A 9,796-nucleotide genomic window follows, 5' to 3' on the forward strand; every position below is an offset into this window, starting at 1 on the left:
CATTGGTTGAAACCGAAGTTCATTTTATTTTAATTTTTCGGATTGTAAACATAAACAATAATAATATTTCAAGGGAGATAATTGAACTTGCTACATTTTATATTGCAATATATGACAACAGGTCTCGTTCTGTTTGTATATATATGTTACATGTGTTTTCAAACATATCTTTTTTTAGAAGATTTCTATGTTTAATCGATGAAGCATGCAATTTTACTAATTATGCATTTATCAAATCTACTGTTTTATATGATTTTGTTAAAGGTTGTTGGCTTTGATATTGAAGATATATGTGTTGATATTGGGTACTGGTTTGATAAGAGCACCAACAGAAAAGCTGGACTTGAAGGTACATTTTCATACTTATTATATATTTCAGTTAATGTTTGCTACTAGTTTTACCTGCTTCATTTTTTTCTAAGCCAAATTTAGTCTATTTAGTTATTGTGCATATCATATTGTCGCCAGAGACTTGGAGAAATTATTACAGGATTAAACATATTTTTTCTAGAGGTTATTGATATGTAGACGCTGTCGGTAAACTCACAAACTGAATAATGTTAAGTTTGTGAGTAAGTGACCCAGTTTACACATCAATAACCTCTAGAAAAAATGTGTTTAATCCTTCTTTACGCCCCCGAATTCCATTCATGTGTAGCGCATGAATACTCTTCAATGTTATGGTTCCATACGCAACGTAAGTAGTTCCGGCAACATGGCTTATCGAAGTGTAAACCTAGGAAAGAAACTAACGGACCAATCACATTCAAGTATTTGTTGATATGCAAATCATATAAGAATTGTTATATATCCTTTTTTTTGTTTGATTGGTCTAATAGTCCTCAATCCCTGTTTATATTCAATTATTATTTTGATTCTCTTAGAATTGTCAATTCAAACCTGGCAACAAAAATTCTTAAACATCTTTAACTGAAACATTTTAAGCTTAATATTGGTAAGGGCTTTTCCAGAATTAATTGTATGGGGGATCAGAAGGCACTTCTATAAAAAATTGATTATAGGACATTACAGAGAGTAAATCTTATTTAAAATTTTGAAAAAGAAATCAAATAAGCCTTACACATTATCTTAAAGTTTCATCTCAGGGTATGCATGATTAGAACAGATAGAAATGTTTTTGTTTTGTTTCAGAATTCTGCTTTTTTTGTGAGACAGAGTACAGAGAGGTAGTCATGCATTGTTCAACAAGATGGTTAAGCTTACAGAAGGCAGTGGATAGAAACTTGATGTTGTATGAAAGTCTGAAAAGTTACTTTCTCTCAGATAGTAAGTTAACCAAAACTAAAGTCTTTTTATTAAGCTCCCAAATGGCAGAAGTGTTGATTTGAGCTACTGCACTTACCCAAATTTTTTTTCAATAGCCAATGGTTCTCTCGCCAAAAAGATACCTAGTTTCGCCCCTGGATTTGTTCACAACCTTTCTTAATAATATTGATTAGTGTTGAATGGAAGATTTCTTTAAAAACTTTGGGAGCTCATCAGGTAACGCCCACCTCATATTACTAATTCTATACAATTATGAAATTTAAATATCTACTCAAACAAGAATGATTTTAAGATCAGGTGGAATTCTTTATCCTATACAATTTATATAACCGAGCAATAAGCTCGCTCAATGGTATAGGCTTGTCAAAACAAAAATGTCAAAGAGATATTGATAACAGAAGTTTGCTTGTCTTTCTGGTTAGACCATGAACGCATGCGCCAAAGAAAGTAGGCTGGTTCTCTCCCTTGGTATAGGAAGTAGGACAAAACACACCTTGCCAAGTGCAAATACATTTTTCTATAAAAGAATATATATTAAATTTTCTTATCACTCGCAACATAGGTTTAACCTATTGACATATTAGTATAATGTATAATAGTATTTAATATATATCATGTGTATATGAATAAAGTAAGTCTATATATTGTTTTATTTCAGATGATTCATCAGCCAGATATAAAAGGCTTTTAGCAGCCTTTAATGATCCTATGACTGAGGTTTACATGCTTTTTATACAAAGTGGTATACATGTTTTTACCAGATTCAACTTGCTACTGCAAAGACAAGATCCATCTGTTCATATTTTGTATCAGCAGGTAAATAAGTGTATTCATGTCTTGGTGGTTTTTAAAAATCAACGGAAAAAGCTTGGAAATTATTCATTAGCATAATGCATAACCAGCATCTGTATTAAAATGTCTTCAAGCGTCTGAAGGTTCTCTCTTGTATCCAACTATAGAATCACTTGATAATAATTGGTTTTTTTTTGCATTGTAGGTGCAATATTACAGCTATATCATACGCAATTCTTAATAATGAAATTAATTTAAGCTTTTAAAAGAGAAGCGAAATATACCAGAGGTCCAACTCATAGTCAAAACTAAACTGACAATGCCATGGCTAAAAAAGAAAAAGACCAACATACAAACAAAAATACACAAAACACAACATAGAAAACTAAACACTGAGCAACACTAACCCCACCAAAAAAAGGGGGGGGGGGGTGATCTCAAGAAGTACATTTTATAGCTTTTTATTTTTTATGAATTTTTATTTTTCAGATGTATAGATTTTTGAAAAATTTGATGGGCAAATTTATTAAGCCAAGTCTGTTGACATGCCAGTTTGAAGAATTACCTAAAATAGATTATTCAGACTGCAAAAATCAGCTTGATGGTAATTTTAACTGAACATAAATTGAGATAACAATCTTCGACCATCCAATATTTGGTATATATCTTCATAAAAAATCAGCTCGTCCTGAATATGCATGAAATATTTGCCACTGGACATTAAGCAACCAACAATTAATTAATCAATCATAAAAAATCAGTAATTTTAATATGCAAAATAATTTTTTAGCATGATTTTTCATTAAAAACAAAAAAAAACTGTATTCTTGTATCTAAAGGTATACTTTACAAGTACTGAATGACCTTTGATTTATTTATAAATTTAAAGTATATAAGATTTTATAAGGGGAACTAACTTTGATCATTTAATTTATATATATATATAAGTCTGAAAATTAAACCCAACAGTGTTAGAATTAGATTTTTATGCTGACAAATTTTTCTCCCTCTACGGGATTCAAACTCACACCTTTGATACACTGCAGCACCAATTGCTTAGCATAATGTCCTGCTCTCTGCTCTCTAGAGCACTAGACCACATATATAGATTTATTGATTGAACTGTAAATAAACCTATTTTATTATGTTTCAAGAAAACAAATAACCACATTTTCTTTTTATTTTATAAAACATAACTCTTCAAATTTAATTTTAAAAATTCTATCGTCTAGTTTTCTTTTTGTTTTTTTCCTCAGTATAATCCTTATGAATTAAAAGAGCTTTGCCAAACAAAGTAGTTTACAGTGTTTTTTAATAGCATGATTAAAACTTCTTTTTGGCAAAGCATAAAAAGATAAACATCCAGAACTTCCTTAAGAGTTGCCTAAATAATTGATGATGAGTTTTTAGCAAAACTTTTAGTACTAGAATGACTTTCAAAGCACATCCAAGAAAGCAATGATCCATGGAACAATACCAAACATAAATACAAACATTTGAAATAGATACTCAAACAAAGATTCACCTTTTTAAAATTAAAGTAAAAATTACTGACAAATTATACAGTTTTCACATAACTATTTCAGATAAACAAATCAGCATTGGCCTTACTACCAAATCCAAGCTGAATTCAATGTTGCAGTCTGCAGACATATCACCATATCAAGAAAAGAAATTTTACAGAGGTGTAAGAGTATTTTATGAAAAAGCAATTAAGTATGCTTTAGACCACCTACCCTTGGATGATATAGTGATTCAGTATTCACAATTCATTGATGTGCAAAGACGACTTGAGGCTGACATCAATCAAGTGATGTATGTTTGTGAAAGGTAATTACTTTTTTCAACTGATCATTTATACTTTCTTGATCTAATGCATACAATCATTTATTCACACAAGTTGACACGTATCATCCTTAAGATTTATAAGTAGTACATGTCTCAATATCACAAGACATTTCCCTGCAGGCACACATCGTTGAATCAACGTTGAGTCTTTGTTGATTTTAGGTTATACATTGATCAACAAATATTCAACATTGATTCAACGTTGACATTTCAACGTTGAAATTAGTACATTGTTTCAACGTTGAATTAACATTGTGTTGAAAAACCAACATTGATTCAACATTGGCTAACCAATATATAAATACCCAGTATATAGTTATAGATACCAGAACTGTCAAAAAAGAAGTATTGGACACTTTACAATTCTTTTTAAATTGACAACGATATTCACATAAACCGGCTTAGAAATAGAGTATTCAGTAGAATTATCACTAATTTTAGTCATGGTGATTATAGAATAATATATATATATTTTATGAGACAATCTCAATGTATATCAGCATAAATAAATCATTGATAGGGGACAATTGAGAGAATTCTGTTTACCTTTCTTTAGTAACTTGAAAAAAAATATTCGAGACTGTTATTTTGACACTTTTTAAAAACGTTTATTTGTTGTCCATGTTGATATATAGCAAAATCAGGTTGATTATCCATGTGAGTACTTGCTTTTCTGAACCAATGTCAGAGACCCCCCCCCCCCCCCAATATATAAATTTTGAAAAATATAATAACTTGAGCTTTGCACCGGAAATAGAATTCCCAAATTTCACCCCAACCCAACCCAAACATACTAGTAGAACCAGCTTGCAATGGTATACAGTAAATGTAAGTATTTGTGAGTAGCTGTAATATAAACAACCGTTATAAAACAAACGATAGATCTGTATACATATATATACATATATATATATATATAAAGGAATATGGATTTAAATTTTCGCTGCATTTTTAACTATTTTTTGCGCATGCGCAGATGTTGTGAAAGTGAATATCCGCTTTCGATAGCACGAGGTATACAGTGATTCTACACAGTTATAATCAATATCTTTCTCAGCTTTTATACAGTTTATACAGCTTTTACATTTCTTTCGTAAGTATATATAAATTCCGCTGTGATTACAGTAAATACAGTATCGAATTTATGGAATGTTAGCATATCATATTATAATGAAAACTGTCCGAAAAGAAGAAAATTTACACGCACATTTTTTTCTTTCTTCAGGCTTCAGCATATTTCATGTACCATTCCCAATTCTACCTTGTAATGTCTGGGCGTCTCATGAATTTTTGTCAATGAATATTTGAATTCATTATAAGATTGAATCAAAAGTATTATTTACCTGTACAATTCAGGCTACACGAAATCTAGAAAAAAGGGGGGGGGGGATTGTTTACAAAATCAGGATGGATAGGTCAGAAGCCATACGGCTCACAAAGTTGGACCAAAGTAATCCTCTTGTTTTTAGTCTGTGGGAAAGTAGGATTGAGCAAAAAACCTTACTTAAAATTTATCTAGAAGTTTTTGTTGTACATGTGAGTTGAATACTAGATTCTAATAGACGTATTTATTTACACTTGTATGCAAATTTGTTCGCCGTTACGTAGTAAGGTCACACAGGTTCCCGTAAAGTTTGACATCACAATTAAAAAAAAAAAGACGTCACAATTAAGGTTCCACTAAAGTCAAAAGATAGGACACTTCATAAACATCTAAACTTTGTCTGTATTTTTCAACCTATAATGAATAAAGACCTAAACCATGGGAACATATGTTCATTTAAACATACTTAACATATACACACTGCGTAAATTGTAAATAAACTTGAAATTCTCTTATTTATACAGGCAAAGTTAAGATGTTTGTGAAGTGTCCTATATTTTGACTTTAGTGGAACCTTAAAAGGTGATTGTTGTTTGACCTCATAAGGTTATATGCATAATATGGGACAGTTCTAATTAAGGTCATTCGGAGACAACAAGTCAACATTCAACTTAACATCAAAAGTGTAAATACATTTATGGTCCAAAGCACATTCATATATTTGTCATACATATATAACCAGACTTTCTTATCTTATTGCATTTGGTCAATTTGTACCAACTCTATCCTTATTTTGTCATACAAGTTTACGCAATGAGGTGCGGAACTGTAACTATTTATTCTAATATGACTTCCTTATTACGCTTTGTAAACAAAGCCGTGTTCTAATTAGCACAAAATATGTTTGACACATGCACACAAACTAACTGTTTGCATAGCCATTTTCGTTATTTTCATTTTATCCTTAAAAAATATGTATTTTTAGCTGCTTACATAAAATTTTATTATATATAAAATTGAGAATGGAAATGGGGAATGTGTCAAAGAGACAACAACCCGACCATGGTTATGACCATGGTTATTAAAACATCATATATTTACCCTGCTATTAGTTTTTAATCTTATTAAATATGAATAAGTAATATGCATAATTCATGAGGAAGAAGCTGGAATAGCCAAACCTTTCTAAGGTATTTTCGTACACTTCGACCTATAAAAATGTTATACATGTATTTGTCCTATTAGAATTGAAATAATTCCTTCATGTCATGCTATATGCTAACGCTTCATGTAAAATATCGACAAATATAATGCCTTCCCGTGTTAAAGAGGATGACATGAAGAAAATTATTTCTTAAATAAGGTCCTTATGATATTTATGATCGCCGTAGCAGTGGGGGCATTAAGTTTTACCCTTGTCCCTCTGTACATACGTACGTCCCAAAATTGGTTTCTGTTCTCTAACTTGAGTTTGCCTCAACCAAATGTTATGAAACTTATACACAATGCTTATTACCACATGACACAGATCAACTTTGAATTTTGGTTGCGTCACTTTAACCGTTCTAGAGTCATGCCCCTTTATAAATGGAAAAATTGCAAAATTTTTAGTTTCTGTTCTCTAACTTAAGTTTGCCTCAACCAAATGTTATGAAACTTATACACAATGCTTATTACCACGAAACACAGATCAAGATTGAATTTTGGTGGCATCACTTTAACCGTTCTAAGAGTTATGTCCCTTTATAAATGGAAAAATTGCTAAATTTTTATTTTTTTGATATTAACATGATTTACAAAAATTAAAAAAAATATAAGGACGTTAAGTCCTACGGCCCACGGGCTTATTGTGTATATGACAAAATAAGGATATAGTTGGTTCAATTGACCAACAACTTGGACTGAAATGACCAAATGTGATAAGATAATAAAGTCTAGTTACACATGTACAAGTATGACAAATATAATTATATCTACTTGGAACAAATGTTTACTTAAAGTTTGAACGCAGTGATTCAGACTAGACTGATCAAGATTGTTGTGTTTCAAGATCATGTTAGCCAAAATGATATTATTAAGATCAGTTCAAAACATGCTTGTGTGAACGTCAACAAGAGGCTTTGTAGGCCAATCAAATAAGAGCATTTTTTGTGGTGTTTAATAAGGCATTAAACTTGGGTCTTTTTTGTGATATTTTAATCACTACCATGACTACCCGATTCTTAGCTGTAAACAGACTGTAATTACAGTCAAAATTACCTTTAATTTTTTATTCAAAATCCATACATTTTAGATTTAGATGATAAAAAGATTGGATAAAATAACATTTCTTTTTGATTTGTATGAATTTAACAATGCATGAAGCATGTTGTATGCTTTTTATACGCCCGTTTACAGGACGTATTATGGTATACCGTTGTACGTCCGTCTGTCCGTCTGTCCGTCCGTCTGTCCGTCCGTCCGTCGTCAACATGTCGGACATTAACTCAAAAACGCTTTAACCAATTTGCTTAAAACTTTGGTGAATTGTTTATATCTATTGACGTGAGCTCCCTTTCGTTTTTTATAAATTTTAGATTTTACGTTTCCGATTTATGGGGTTTTATTCATTAAAAAAAGGGGGATTTTCCAGTTTTCGGACAATAACTCAAGAATGCTTTCACCAACTTGCAAGAAATTTTGGTTAATTGTTTATATCTATTGACATGAGCTCCCTTTGGAAATTTTATAAATTTTAAATTTTACGTTTCCGAGTTATGGGGTTTTATTCATAAAAAAAGGGGGATTTTCCAGTTTTCGGACAATAACTCAAAAATGTTTTCAGCAGTTCTCATGAAACTTTGATGAATTGTTGATATCTTTTGATGTAAGCTCCCTTTAGAATTTTATAAATTTTAGATTTTACATTTCCGAATTATGGGGTTTATTCATTAAAAAAGGGGGATTTTCCAGTTTTCAGACAAAAACTCAAAAATGCTTTCAGCAATTCGTATGAAACTTTGGTGAACTGTCTATATCTATTGATGTAAGCTCCCTTTAGAATTTTATAAATTTTATTTGTTTATAGTCTGACAACAGATTTACTAAGTATTGCGCAACAGCACAGTGTATTGCACAACAGCAAGAAATCTTTAATTGAATATAAATTCAATTCATATAACCAACTTCAAGTTCTCTGACTACATTTATTCAGAAACCTATAATAGATGTATGTCAAATATTTAATTACAATCCAAATTCAGACCTGTATCAAGCTTGAATATTGTGTCCATTTTTGCCCCAACTGTTCAGGGTTAGACCTCTGCGGGCGTATCCAGCTGCGCTCAGGGAAGCAGTTTATTTTAACATGAACTTGCATGTTTTTTAGCAGTTTACTATGGACTATCACCGAAATTGGAGAAAATATCATGCAGAAGTTGATGCATTAGCAGAAACAAGTGACAGCCATCAGGATTTTTCGCCACATTCAACTGACCATGATAATTTTGAAGAGCATGTTATTGGAAACCAGGAACATGATGACAGCAGCACTGGAGGTGCTAATCATGAGAGTGAAAATGGTATTGATACTGATAGGGAAGACATGTACATGCAAGAAAGATGGTCAGCAGACTCGTATGATTCAAATAACTCTGGTGAAAATGTAACATCTGACGACAATGATATGCAGGAACAAATACCAGATCTAGCAGCAGATTTAGCAGGTTGGGCAACAAGCAGTGAATGTACTCGTTCTAGTCTAGATACACTACTGGAGATATTGAGGAAACAAGGCCTTCGTCTTCCGAAAGATTCAAGAACACTTCTAAAAACTCCAAGATCAATAAATACCATTAAAAAATGTGGAGGAGATTATTTATATCTTGGTTTAGAAACGGGTTTGTTAAAAGTAATTTCAGAAAATCTTGATCATTTTAAAAATGTGAATGAAATTTTATTGAATATAAATATAGATGGACTTCCGTTATTTAAATCATCTGGTATTCAACTTTGGCCAATATTATGCAGTATAAAAAAGTTTGAACCATTTGTTGTCGCTGTTTATTGTAGTGATTCTAAACCAACTCCTGTTGGTGAATATTTGTATGACTTTTTGTCTGAATTCACAAACATGCAACAGAATGGAATTAATGTAAATGAAGAAATTGGTGTTCTGAGGGTAAAAATCCGTGCCTTTGTATGCGATGCACCAGCCAGAACATTTGTAAAATGTATAAAATCCCATAATGCATATTTTGCTTGTGAAAGATGCACTATTAAAGGCATATGGTGTCAAAACCGAGTAGTATTCAAAGTAACTGATGATATGTCACCTTTAAGAACTGAAGAAGGCTTCAAAAATTATGAATACAAAAATCACCAAGTAACCAAGTCACCTTTAATTGATGCTGGAATAGCTTGTATACAATCCTTTCCGTTTGATTATATGCATCTTGTTTGTCTTGGCATTGTTAAGCGCATATTAACTTTTCTTAGGCAAGGACCCCGGGACTTTGAATGCAGATTATCTCACCAACAGTGGACAATTTTATCGGATAAACTTTC

This window comes from Mytilus californianus, unplaced genomic scaffold (genome assembly GCF_021869535.1).
Source record: "Mytilus californianus isolate M0D057914Y unplaced genomic scaffold, xbMytCali1.0.p SCAF_9, whole genome shotgun sequence".
NCBI classification, from domain to species: Eukaryota; Metazoa; Mollusca; class Bivalvia; order Mytilida; family Mytilidae; genus Mytilus; species Mytilus californianus.